We start from the raw sequence: 13,623 nt of genomic DNA on the forward strand, positions 1-13,623 counted from the left end.
AAAACTAACTTTTAATAAAATTATTGTTAAAAATGTGTCACCTTTTTATTTGCCACAGAAAAATGTAAATCTTAAAAATAAAAAAGCTATACAAATTAATTCTTACTCGATAAAGAGGATAAAATTGTAGAATACATTGTTTATTTTTTAAAGATATAATTCTTAACTTCTTAAAAGTTTTTCTTTATAGTTTTTCAAAAGTACATGTATACATTTTTTCAAATTCATAGAGGGATTAGTTTTACAATATGTTCTTAATATGTCTAATTTTCTAAAACTGAAATTTTGTAAATTATCTATTTTATTTTTCAAATAATTAAGTTGATTTTTTTTTTTTATTTATCTAAAATAATACAAATAATACCAAAATAATTTATAGTATTTAAAAGTTACTTAATATTTGAACCACATCATCTATGCTGTCCTACATTATAAACTTAATTAAGTATTGAAAATACATACTCAAAGTACTTAATAAATAAAAAAAGTATGAACTTGGCCCACATAAAGATATTTCATTGAATTAAGTCGGGGTTGACGATCAATATTTTTAATATATGCTTTCAGTTATATATTATTACTCATATATAAAATTTTTTTATTAATTTTACTTATAATTTATATATCATTTGTTATTATTTGCATACTTATATGTGTAATAATAATATTTTATATTGAAACAGGGAAGTGCATAAGTAATTTTATTAGATAGTAAAAGGAATAATAAACATAAATTAGTCGATTCTTAAAAAAGGAATTTACTGAACTAAAGTAAATGTATTTTTGTATGTTATAAAACTTTATACAACATAATGGATGCTCTATAAATAAATTTCAGCATTCAATTTGATTTAGATAATATTAGTTGGTAGATTTTTTTTAATGATGTGTTGTGTAAGTACGTGGGCAATGAAATGAATATTTAAGTAAGTTATGTTTATATATTTATTTTTTTTTTCTCTAAATTTGTGTTTTTTTCTGAATTAATTACTTATAATATTCATGACGAGTCGCGAGGACATCATGAATATGATAAACAAATATTTTTTAGCAAATAAGAACATTGTAGTAAAATCATTACAAATGATGTATTTGGTACAAACATTGTAAAAATATCATTTTAACAAAAGAGTTTGTCTAAGATGGCTGAATTGAAAAGGTGATGAAATAAGCGTACAATAATGTGGTTATAAATATCAGTTACAAACAATTATCTACTAAACTATTCACTTTATTACATAAAAAACTTGTCATATCTCCTTTCTGTGATAGATAAACGAGATGTCGGAGTATTTATTGATAAAAAAAAATTCTCGGCAAGGATAATAAAAATACTATAGTTTTTTGATGTGAAAAACAATAAAAAATATTGACTGATATTAAATATCTTAGACATATGAGCTTAAAAGCTCATGTCTCATTAATACATTTCTGTTATTTAATATGCTTCGAGTAATATATTAATACAGTAATTATATATTCGAGTAATACATTATATATTATAATGTTTAAATTCCATTGTTTTTCGATCATTAGCTATTAATTAACATTAATGAGTACATGTAAATGAGTGATGCATATAGAATTAATAGTGTACACTATACATGGCCCCAAGTGGTAAAGACTAAAAAGCGCTGGTGCGGTATTTTTTATAAATGAGGATCACTCGAAAAATTGAACTTCAATCGTATTGAAATTCGTAATGCATAATATACAAAGTATAATAGTTATAACATAATGTGCTGAAATTTTTAATTTTGTGTCAAGTCAAATGCATACGAAAACATTATGTTAATTATTTTGGTAAACGAAAAAATTTAAATTTAAGTTGTATGTTCTTTATTTAGTTTTTTTATAAAGTTTTTATAATAACACGAATCAAGGAATTCTTCTGTGGTTTTATTTTGGTGAAAAACATGATTTGACCACATAGATGTGATGTAATATTATAAGATACCTAGTTTTTTTATCGACTTAGTCTAAATCATGGCACATATTTTTCTTTTGACAACCACAGCTACAATTTAGTCAAAGAGTTATTTGCAGTGCTGTTGAACCAAACAATATGTGGTTATCAATTAAAATTTTTTTTTTATTATAGATTAAGACTAAAAGCTGGATATAATTCAGTGATTTCAACTAATTTGAGACAATATAAAAATGTACTTAATGACACTTTAGATAAAGTATATTAATTTATATTAAAATTATCAACTCCGTTGTTATACTAAAATGCTGATCTTTAAAATTTGACAATTTACATAATACGCATAATTTCAACGTATAATTTGCAAAATATATTAAGCAGTATTAATCTACTAAATAATTTGCAATACGATTAATATTTATTTATTTAAAACCATCAAAACAAATGTTGTATAATAGTCTGTGATGATAAAACAAATCAGGTAAATTAAATGAACTACCAAACGGGTTTCATTGTACAAGCTAATATGGATAATTTTTATTTCGGGTGATATATATATATACATTAAAAATGTCATTAATTGTCGGTCAGAGAATAATGATTTAGTATGCTGTTAAATGTACTTTGTTTGAACGATTAAGATCGCCTCATTAATTTATTGTTCAGCAAACACTACTTTGACTGATTTGACATGTTTAACCCACGCAAGCACATTTTATCGAAACAATGGGGTTTATAGTGATTTTAATATTATTAGTTTAATAAACAATAATACAACTATAGCCCAATTATCGCTTGTTTCGTCATTCTAAACTCAATTCTAAAAATTGCCTTGAGAATACTATAAAACAGCACGCATTGTTGAAACGCCTTAATATCTGTTGCAACTTATAACTATTTTCAAATCAACGAACGCGAAGATTATAGTTTAATAACATTATTTACTAAAAATGTGTATCTAATTTAATGTTAACTTGTTAGTGTTGGTACATTTTTTAAAATATGAGTTTGGAAATCAAATTTTGTACGTTATCATATTTTTGTAAAACTTATATGTTTTATAAATTAAAAATATTTATTTTATAAACAAAAAATAATACATTATTATTAATAATATAAATTTAAGACATCATTGTAATTAATAATACAAAAAATTCACATACATCAGTATAAATTTTTTAATACACACATTATTTAACACCAGTAGTGGAACTTTGACATGTATAATTAAAAATGCAACATTATCACCTCTTATCCAAATTTTTCTTTATGAGTTAAAACATTATTCCAATACATGTATGTGAAAATCCAAACAATTTTTTTTATGTGATTGTATAAAATCAAAATAATTATGTGAATAATACTATTCTGATCGTATTGGTAAAAAATTAATGGTATAGTAATTTACTTTTAGCTTCGATGCGAAGCTGAGAAGGTATTAATTTTACCATGATGTGTTTATTTTTTTTTTTATTTTTTTATTTTTTTTTTTGTGTCTGTCACTACTTTTTCTCAGCTCTCACTGGACCGATTTCTTTTAACAATACGTCAAAAGATCACAAATTGTATCTAGTTGAAGACATTACCCTTAAAAATTTAAAAATTTTCCCTCGTTCCCCGCAAATGGGGGAAATATCCAAAAAAATTACAAATTTAAAAATCGACAAATTTTGTCATTTTTTTCACTTTTTTTTCTTAAAACTTCCATAACTTTTTCAAAAATCAACAAATCAACATAATTTTTTTTTAAACTAAAACCTTAGATATTTTCCTTTCATTTGATATAATTTTTTTGAAAATTTAACACTTAACCTGCTCATGGGGGGGGATTTAAAATTGCAACTTTTTTACAAAAACTAACTTTTTCAACTTAATTTTTGAAAATGTTCCGGAAATACTGCGTCCTTTAAACATATATCAAATTAAAGCTTATTTTATGTACTATAAAATGAAAAAAAAAAATTTGTCCCGACACTTTATCTTCTGCATGTAAACGGTTGCCGTAGTTAAAAAAACACTATTTTTGTGTTAAAATTTTCGATTTTCAATTTTTAATTTTCAACTTAAAAATGCTATAACTTTTCGAAAAATGCATGTATCAGCACAATTTTTTTTTTTCTAAATACATTATAAGTACATCTTCCATTTGACATACTTTTTATTAAAATTAGACAATTTCCCCTTATATAGGGGGGGTTCAAACTTTGAAACATTGTATAAAAAATAGAACTTTTTCAACTGAACTTTTGAAAATGTTCCGGAAATACTGCGTCCTTTAAACATATATCAAATTAAAGCTTTTTTTATGTACTATAAAATGAAAAAAAAAAATTTGTCCCGACACCTTATCTTCTATGTGCAAATGGCTGTCGAAATTATAAAAAAAATGTAATATTTGCGATAAAAATCACCTTTTATAACGATGTTTTTTGTACTTAAAACTGCCATAACTTTTTCAAATATTAACTAATCAAAATAATATTTCTTTATATTGAAACCTTAGGTAATTTTCTTTCATTTGATATCATTTTTTTTTGAAAATCTAACACTTATTCTGCTCACAGGGGGGATTTAAAATAGCAACTTTTTTACAAAAACTAACTTTTTCAACTTAATTTTTGAAAATGTTCCGGAAATACTGCGTCCTTTAAACATATATCAAATTAAAGCTTATTTTATGTACTACTAAATGAAAAAAAAAAATTTGTCCCGACGACCTATCTTCTATGCGCAAAAGGCTACCGTATTTAAAAATATGCTATTTTTTATTAAAATTCTAGGTTTTGTATTTTATTTTATTTTAAAATATTTTATTAGGGGAATAAACTGACTTTCATGAATATTATATAATTTCATTGACATAGAATAAAGTTCATAAGACATATGATATTATACTTATTAACATTTTTTACTTTTTTAAAGTCGAAAAAGTAATTTTTAAATTTGAGTTAGCTTAAATAGCCAATTTTATCATGCAACAAAAATCAACGAATAGTTGCCGAATGGGTAACACCTTGATCTTTAACGCCTAGGGTACGAGGTTCAAATCCGTTTGTGGCTTCTAAAATTTTGCATTTTTTTTTTGAGTTAGAATAGAATTTTCAAATCATTTGATATTTATCTCATTTAGATTCAATAATTTCAATAAATATAAAGGATCTTATCACTATAGTCTCCCCTCGTGAGAAGAAATTGATATTCATGTTAATATTATTTTACTATGTGGTTCTTTTTCTGGCTACGATTTATTTTGCCAACCCTCACTAGACCTACTTTTTTCAACGATACGTCAAATGATTCATTTAAGTTTATGATATTTAAGTTAATGATTAGTTTAAGTTATTACTCTTAAAAATCAAAAAAATATTCCTTATTCAAATAAAAAGTAGCTTAACTAGATTTGTCCATACAAACAATTAAAATCATTAATTTTTAATATTCTTAAATTATTTATTGTCGAATTAAATTTGATATGATAAAAGTATTCAACTACAAAAGTAAATAATTTTACTTTATAATTTATTAATTTTTTAACTCTATTTCTGTGTGCTACTACCAGTCTATAATATGCCAAATTTTTTAGTAATATTTTGCTATATAAATCATAAATTTAAAAAAAAAATGATTTTTAGTTTCACCTGAAGTTAACGATGGAGTTTTACAATTATAATTATATTTTTGATAATATGCTCAATTGAGTAAATCTTTTTAACTACTTTGGTTTGATTGGTTCATTTAATTAAAGTAAATTATTAAAATTAATTAAGTTCTGAATATTTCAATTGCAGAATTTTTTTAAACACCAAAAGTTATTAGGATATGATTACTATTCTTTCTATTTCAGTTATCTATTACGATAAAAATGTAAAAAAATCGAATTTTTCTGACAAATGTACTGTAATTAGTAATTATAAAATTTCCAGATTGCATATTAATCTTAAAAATTTCATTTTTTTCAATTTAATAATGTCAATTTCAAACTTGCAAGTTGAACTATAAGTTATGGTAACAAATTCATTTTTTAGCTTCGATGCGAAGCTGAGAAGGTATTTTTCATTAAAACTTTCACTTTAAAAGACAATAAAAAATAGGTTCAAAATGATTACCTTTAACATATTAAAAATCAAAATCAGTATTAATTTAATACAATTTTTTTTGTTCTTAATTATTTTTTTTTATATGTAAATACTTATTTTTTAATAATAAGTAATAATATTAAAACTTAGAAGTAATAGAAAAAGTTTAATTGCACATTTGAAAACATCACGAAAAGTTTATTTAGAAAAGTATATTTTTTTTCTGATGAAAGTTCCTTTTGTTTAGTGTATTTATTCATAAGTAACAAAATTTTTTTATTAAAAAGTATTGCATAAATTCCTTTAAATTTGTATACGCATTAAAAGTATATGAATATACAACTCCTTTTTATTTTTATAATATCTCCGTAAAAATTACAATATTATATTATTGAATACCACTTTCATACTCAATTTAATTACTGTAATTATTATGTATTCATATATTATAGTTATAAATCGGGGTAAAATTAAGGGAATAAGTGTTATTGTTGTTTTTGAAATAATCTACCAATTTCATTTTTTTCTATTTAATAATATTTATTTCAAACTTGCAAGTTGAGTTAAAAGTTATGGTAATAAATTCATTTTTTTTTTATTAAAACTTTCACTTTAAAGAACAAAAAGAAGTAGGTTCAAAATGATTACTTTTAACATATTAAAAATCAATAATAATTTGAAAATAATTAATTATAAAAATTATATAATATATAATTAAAATAATTACTAATCTGGATATAATTAAGGAAATAGGAGTTGATGTTGGGTTGGGTTGGTTACATTTTTAACTTTATAATGCTATAACTCATTGAAAAGTGTACGAATCAACACAATTTTTTTATGAGAAATAATATTTTTTAATAATCCCTTTTTCATTCGACATACTTTATCTTAATCAGGGTATTAATAAGAAACTAGCAGATCATGTAGCTTTTGTAATTATCCACCAATTTCTTAGAATTAAACACTATCTACTGATTTGCATCGAAGCGTTTCTTATGACAGTGATTAAAATCACTGTCAGATTAAATCTATACTGGACCCAACTATGCAACATCCCCACTATGCCGCGACCCCACTGTGCTGGGTTTTGTTTTATATTATGAAAGTAAATTAATTTCCTAACATTGTAATTAGATGCAAGTATATATATTTTATAAAGATATTTAAAACCGCGAGGTATGCATAACTCGAGGATTGTAAATGACATTTCAGTTTGAAGGTATTCAAATTCAAAATTTTCTATAATAACTAATTTAGTAATAAAAAAAGTTAATTTTGATATATACACTTTTCATTTGCAATTTATTACAAAACTATGTGAACTTAATATAGATCATTGTTTCAAAACTTGAAATGAATAGGGTGCTATGTGTAAAAAATAAATCGTAGTAATTTATCATATTTTAAAATTAGATGTAATTTTTGAAAATTCTAAAAAAAAATGTAAAATCCTTAAAATTTTTTTATTTATAGCCGCTCATGAAAAAAAATTCTACATTTGTCCCTTTTAATATTTTCTCTATTAATCTATATATATAATCTTTTTATTTTTATTTATTTAAAATATATATAACATTCCCACTTTTATTTCACCCCTACTCATTGGAAAATGGCACTTAGTCACTTATGTTATTGAGCTTACTTTATGAACATTTTTCTAAGACTAATTTAATTTTCAGACAGAATATATTTTTTTAAAATGCTGTTTATGTTATTGATTTCAAGTTTTCATTTATTTTCTGACTATAATCAGTTTTAGAGTTAAGCAGTGAAGACACACGGAGAGCAACAAGGGCCCCAGTGGTTCTTAAATCATTATATTACCGTAGGGTCCGTATAAGTTGTTTGCCTAACAAAAGTTTACGCCGTCAATGGACTTAAGCATATATGCACAATGAACTGAATGTTTAAACATACCTTGTATTCTATTTTTATATTCTCTTTATGTACTCTACCAATATTTCCTGCTACACATTAAATCTAAAACGGAACAAAGTTATTTAAATAACTTCTCTCCGTATTTAAAAAAAAAATCACTCTTAAAAGTGTCGAAATTTTTATAATTTTAATGGATAAAATGTAATTGAAAATTTTGATAATTAGTGATTATAATGTTATATTTAATAAAATTCTTTGATTCATTATGAAAAAATTATACTACTATATAAGATAAATTTGTGTATTAAAAAAATTATAATAACGTATGAAATGTTTTGAGTATTTCACATTGATTGTGACATATTGCACTATCAATGCGTTTCAAAAATAATACGATTTTTTACATTTTTGACATTTAAATTTAGCTTATTAACCTCTGTCTGATGATTCAAATTACCGTAGTTTTCTAAAAATACTCACATATTCGATGTATCTCTTATGAAAAGCCAAAATTTTAAAGACATTTCACAATGTAATTTTTGGATTTATTATATAGAGTATATTTTGAGGTACTTCAATTATATAAATAACTAAAGATTAAAAATAGATTTGACTTTTTTCAATTGTGTTCTTTCATTTTATTTATTTGCAATGAAAATTATGAAATTAGTTAACAAGTATCATAGTAAGTAGCACAATAATTTATCATTAATTTTTACGTCAAATTACAAGTGTTCCTATAATTTTCCTAATATTCGTGACCCTGGGCTATTACGAACCATAACTAGTGTTGTTTTCGGACTCACTGTTCAATTGCTTGATTACACAATCATTACTTCTATTGTGGTTTTTTAATAGTACTTACTCCGTTGTCACGTTAGTATTAAAATAGTAATGTAATCAGTACTCATTTAAAATATTCTAATAATATAAATATTTTTCTATTTAATGTAATGCAATTTATGTTTTAATTCAATTATACAGTTGACAAAAGACATATTCATTCAATAATTATTAATAAAAATAAATTGTACACAAATTCGAGTATTGATCTTAGCCCTTACTATGACGTCATATTTTTTTTTATTACTTTCATTATAAAAAAAATACAAACAAATAATATTTAGTAAACATATATTTGATAATAATTTTTTTGAAAAACATATTTGAGTTCAGTAATTTTAGGGCTCTACTGATACGCATAAATAATAATATCAATCAAATGTAGTTATTTTAGTTTCGATGCGATGTCGAGAAGATGCGTTATTTTATGTCTGTCCATGAAAATTCTCAGCTTTCACTGAACCAGTATTGTTAGTTTATGCATTAAATTTATCTAATTGAGCTTATTGTCGACAAAAATTTAAAAATCTCCTCAATTTTATAAATTTAAAAAAATATATCTTAAAATTGAGCTGCCGTAAAAAATGTCATTTAAAAATTTTTTATTCTAGATTATAAACTTCTACAAATTTTTTTAAAACACTGATAATAAGTATTAATCTCTCTTCCATTTCTGGTCATTCGATCGTAATGCTATTAATAAGCAAAAAATTCGTATGTACAAAATGTTCGTGTAATGCATTAAAGTGCAGTTTTTAAAAGTATAAGCTAAATATAATATTAGTTTTTCTTTATTGATAGTAAATACAATAGCAGAGTAATCAGCTGTTTAAATGCAGCTATCTTTCATAGGCGATGATTTGTCACCTTCGTGGATGCAGCAGTATCGAAAAGTGGAGATAGGACTAAACTAAAGGTCTGTCTTAAAAAATCGAAGAAGTTTGGAAAGAATATCAAAACATTTAAATAGAAATTAAGGAATTAAGTAACCCAGATGGTCTAAATGATACATACAGATCAAGTTTGAAGAATTGTACTTTAAAACTATTTCAGAGTGTTAGCCAATGACCATATAGCAAATAAAATAAATAAATAGATGGTTGGTATTCGAAACACATCATAACCACCAATTATGACGTCAACCCTGACAAATAGTTGTGTATCTAATCAGCCATCAATTGTAAAATTATATCCGTTAAGTATGTATCTACATTCAGTAGTATCTCTAAAGAATATTCAATGTTAAGATATATATTTAATGTGTTAAGCTACTAAACCGAAGCCTTGATTGATTCATAAGTTTTTTTTATCTAAAATTAGCATTAGGTGACACATTAAAGATAGTAAAATGCTTTGAAACATCGGAAAAAGTTATAAGATAGCACAGGAAAACTTGAACAACAGATTCAATAATAAACATATTTTGATTCAACGACATACAAAAGCTATTTATGATATAAAACAGGTTATTGGAAAAATAGCTGACAGTATGTGGATTTTACTCATAACTTAATTCACAACAAAGAAGCTATGAATATTTTATATAATGATGTACATTGTTAGGGTACTCTTGTGATTTACGTTATATAAACAAAACTAGACATGAACACATTGTCAGTTTTGGAAAAACGAGCACTAAAAACTTAATTGTCAAAAGTAAAATATTTTTTAATAATCACTTTCAATTATTAAAAGTGTTAAAATGTAAAATGAATGCGAAGACAATAGAAAAAAGGAATAGAAACGAGTTAATGACAAATGAGAGTTTATTTTAATTTTTTAAGAATTTTTAGATTTTTTTAATTTTATGTAAATGTACGAATGACATAATAATAATAATTAAAAATTCTGCACTTAAATTACTGTTTTTGAGAAAAACAAAATGACATGAAAAGTAAAAAGTATTTTTGAAATTCAATAAATTAATAAATAATTTGTTAACAACACAACCTACGTAATAATTTAAAAATAAAATAATTATCAAATTTAACTATTATTTGCTTTAAAAGTTTAATTAAATAATATTTTATTCAATTCAAAAGAAAACATACATTTGTTAGAATAGAGAAATTGTTCATTTAAATATTTTAAGAATTTTTTTTTCTTCTTTTATTTATGAAATTTACAATCTGTAAAAAAAAAATTTTACAATAAGTAAATAGTTTAGAAAATATACATATATAAAATACTTAACATTAGTAGCCTGTGAGGTCGCTCCCATTGGAGTCGCCTGCTATTGAAAATTTATATTTAATTTAATTACATAATATGAACAACAATATATAATGGTATAGTAGTTTGTACAATAATTAGGAGTTTTAATTACGTAACATTAACAAGATTAAATCAAGATAATAGATCTGTGCACCACTCTCTCTTGAGACGACTTACTGGATTGACAGACAAGGCGTTTGCGCTCAGCATTTGAATTAGTCTGTTGGGGTTGGATTCAAGTTTCATTCAGAATCTTTTATAATATAATCTTACCATATCTTTTGAGAAATGGCAAGAGAATTGTGTTTGTTTTTTGAGAATTGTGGAGGTCTGAGTGTAGGGCCATGTTTGTGATATACCAGGGCGCCCCGGTTATGATTCTTAAGCAGATGTTTTGGAAACTTTGGATTGTTTTCTGGTTAGAACGTTTTACTGGTCCCTAAATTATTATGCCATAAGACCATAGTGGTTGGAATAATGTTTTATACAATATAATTTTATTTGACAAAGAAATATTTAACTTAAACAAAGGTCTTAATAAATGAAGTTTCGAGTTCAGTTTTTTCCTTTTCTCTTTTAAATGAGGACCTCAGGTTAACCTTCGGTCAAAAATTAACCCTAGGTATTTAATTTCGGTTGAATGAGGAATAATAATGTTATTAATAGTAACTGATGGGCAGTCATGATTTCTAAGAGTGAATGTATTTAAGAATTTTATAAATAAATACTGGTTAAAATATTTATTAATATTTTTATTACTCTGACAACAGTAAAGTATAATCTAAATAGGAAAATTAATTTAATTTTTCTGTCAGTTGTCTGTAAATAAGAGACTTTGTGTTTACGTACATAAATTTCTTGAATAGTTTTCTAAATTATCGTAAATTATACTAAATTTTTAGTTTACTCAAGTGATCATTAGGTTTTATCCATAATGCCAAACATGGAAAACGGAAAATGTGACGAGGATGAATTGTTAGCGTCGAACTCACAGGCAAAGAATATTTCTAGTAAATAGAATTCAGTTGATTTAAACACTAACTATTCTAACGCCAAAAGAAAAGTAAACGATGACGATGAAAGGACAGCTTTAAATTCACCGCCGAAGAAGTTTGCAACTGGAAAGTGTATAATTGATTCAAGTGCTGACCATTCTAATTCTAAAAGAAAAATTAGCGATGATAACAATGAATATCAAAGAGCTGAAACAAAACCGTAATTATATCAATTCATTAAACGATTTAGTTTTCCGAAAAAAAGTAAAATTTTTAAAATTCAATTTTTTATTTGCAGTCAGTTTCTTTTAAGTATTACATTTAATTATTAATAGATTTTTGTTTTTTATTAATTAAAAAAAACTTTATTTTAATTATTTTTTAAAATTTTTTTTAATACACTGCAAAACAAAATTTGCATTTCTTTATAAAACTTAATTTTAACTATGATTAAAAAATTAGATGTTGGGATCATCAAAGTAACGTTAACACAACTGCTTTTAGTTCAGTTTTAAGCAATTCACAAGAAGAATACTGTCGAATTGAAGAAAACGGCTACAGTAATATTTCTGGACAAAATCCTATTATTTTAGGCACCTTCAGTTTAGTTAATAATGAAGAAATATTTCACGACGAAATAATATACAATAGAATCGATATGATCTCCAAAGAAGATTCTTCTTCGATATTAACAGAAGAAAATTACTATGAATCGGAGTCAAATATGTTAGATATATACTGTGGTGGTCAAGTTGAAGAATATGATCATGTTGTTCCTGAACATATTCTAATCATTATGCGTAGTTTTTCTTTGGATGATGATAATAAACATACTTATGAAGTCATTCATAAGAGATTCAACACGAACTCTGAAGATGTTTCTTCTTCATTGTTGACAGAAGAAAATGAATACGAATCTGACTTGTACGATACACAAGAAGATCAAATTGACCACCACAATTATTTAAAAAGAAACAGCTCAGTTGATGTCGTTGACCAACAACTCCCTGTAATTTTAAAAACGTTTACTTTGGATGAGCATGACAATGTTGAGAACTTTGATGAAAGTTTTTTTGGAGAAGATGATACAATGAGTTATCAAATGGACTTCGACGATCCGCATGTCGTTGAAGATAACTATTATGTCGAGAATGATCATGAACATTTTAATTACATACATATTGACTCCGGATATGATTCGATGGTCCTTAGTGATTCTGACAATACGGAAATGATAAGAATAAATTTTATGTTATAAATTAGAATAAATACAGGATCATCAAAGTTATATTAAAAATGAAAGTTATGCCAATTTTTGATGCACGCTATTTGCCATTATTTTAATATGCTTTTTATGATAGTTAAATGAAAAATCTTAGTATAGGGGAGGCTTAAATAAGACTACCTACGTAAACAAATAATTTTTTTCAACTCAAATTCTTGAAGTGTTCCGGAACGTGTAACGACTTTAAAACTATATCAAATTAAAGCTTTTGATGTATACTATAATATAAAAAAACCCAGCACAGGGGGGTCGCGGCACAGTTGTGACGTGGTATAGTTGGATCAAGTATAATGATATCTGACAGTGATTAAAATCACTATCAAAAATAAACGCTTCGATGCAAATCTTTAGATAGTGTTTAATTTTAAAAAAATTGGTGTTTTATTCCAAAAGCTACTTGAT

This window comes from Daktulosphaira vitifoliae, unplaced genomic scaffold (assembly GCF_025091365.1).
Source record: "Daktulosphaira vitifoliae isolate Bord-2020 unplaced genomic scaffold, ASM2509136v1 Scaffold_1, whole genome shotgun sequence".
Classification (NCBI taxonomy): Eukaryota; Metazoa; Arthropoda; class Insecta; order Hemiptera; family Phylloxeridae; genus Daktulosphaira; species Daktulosphaira vitifoliae.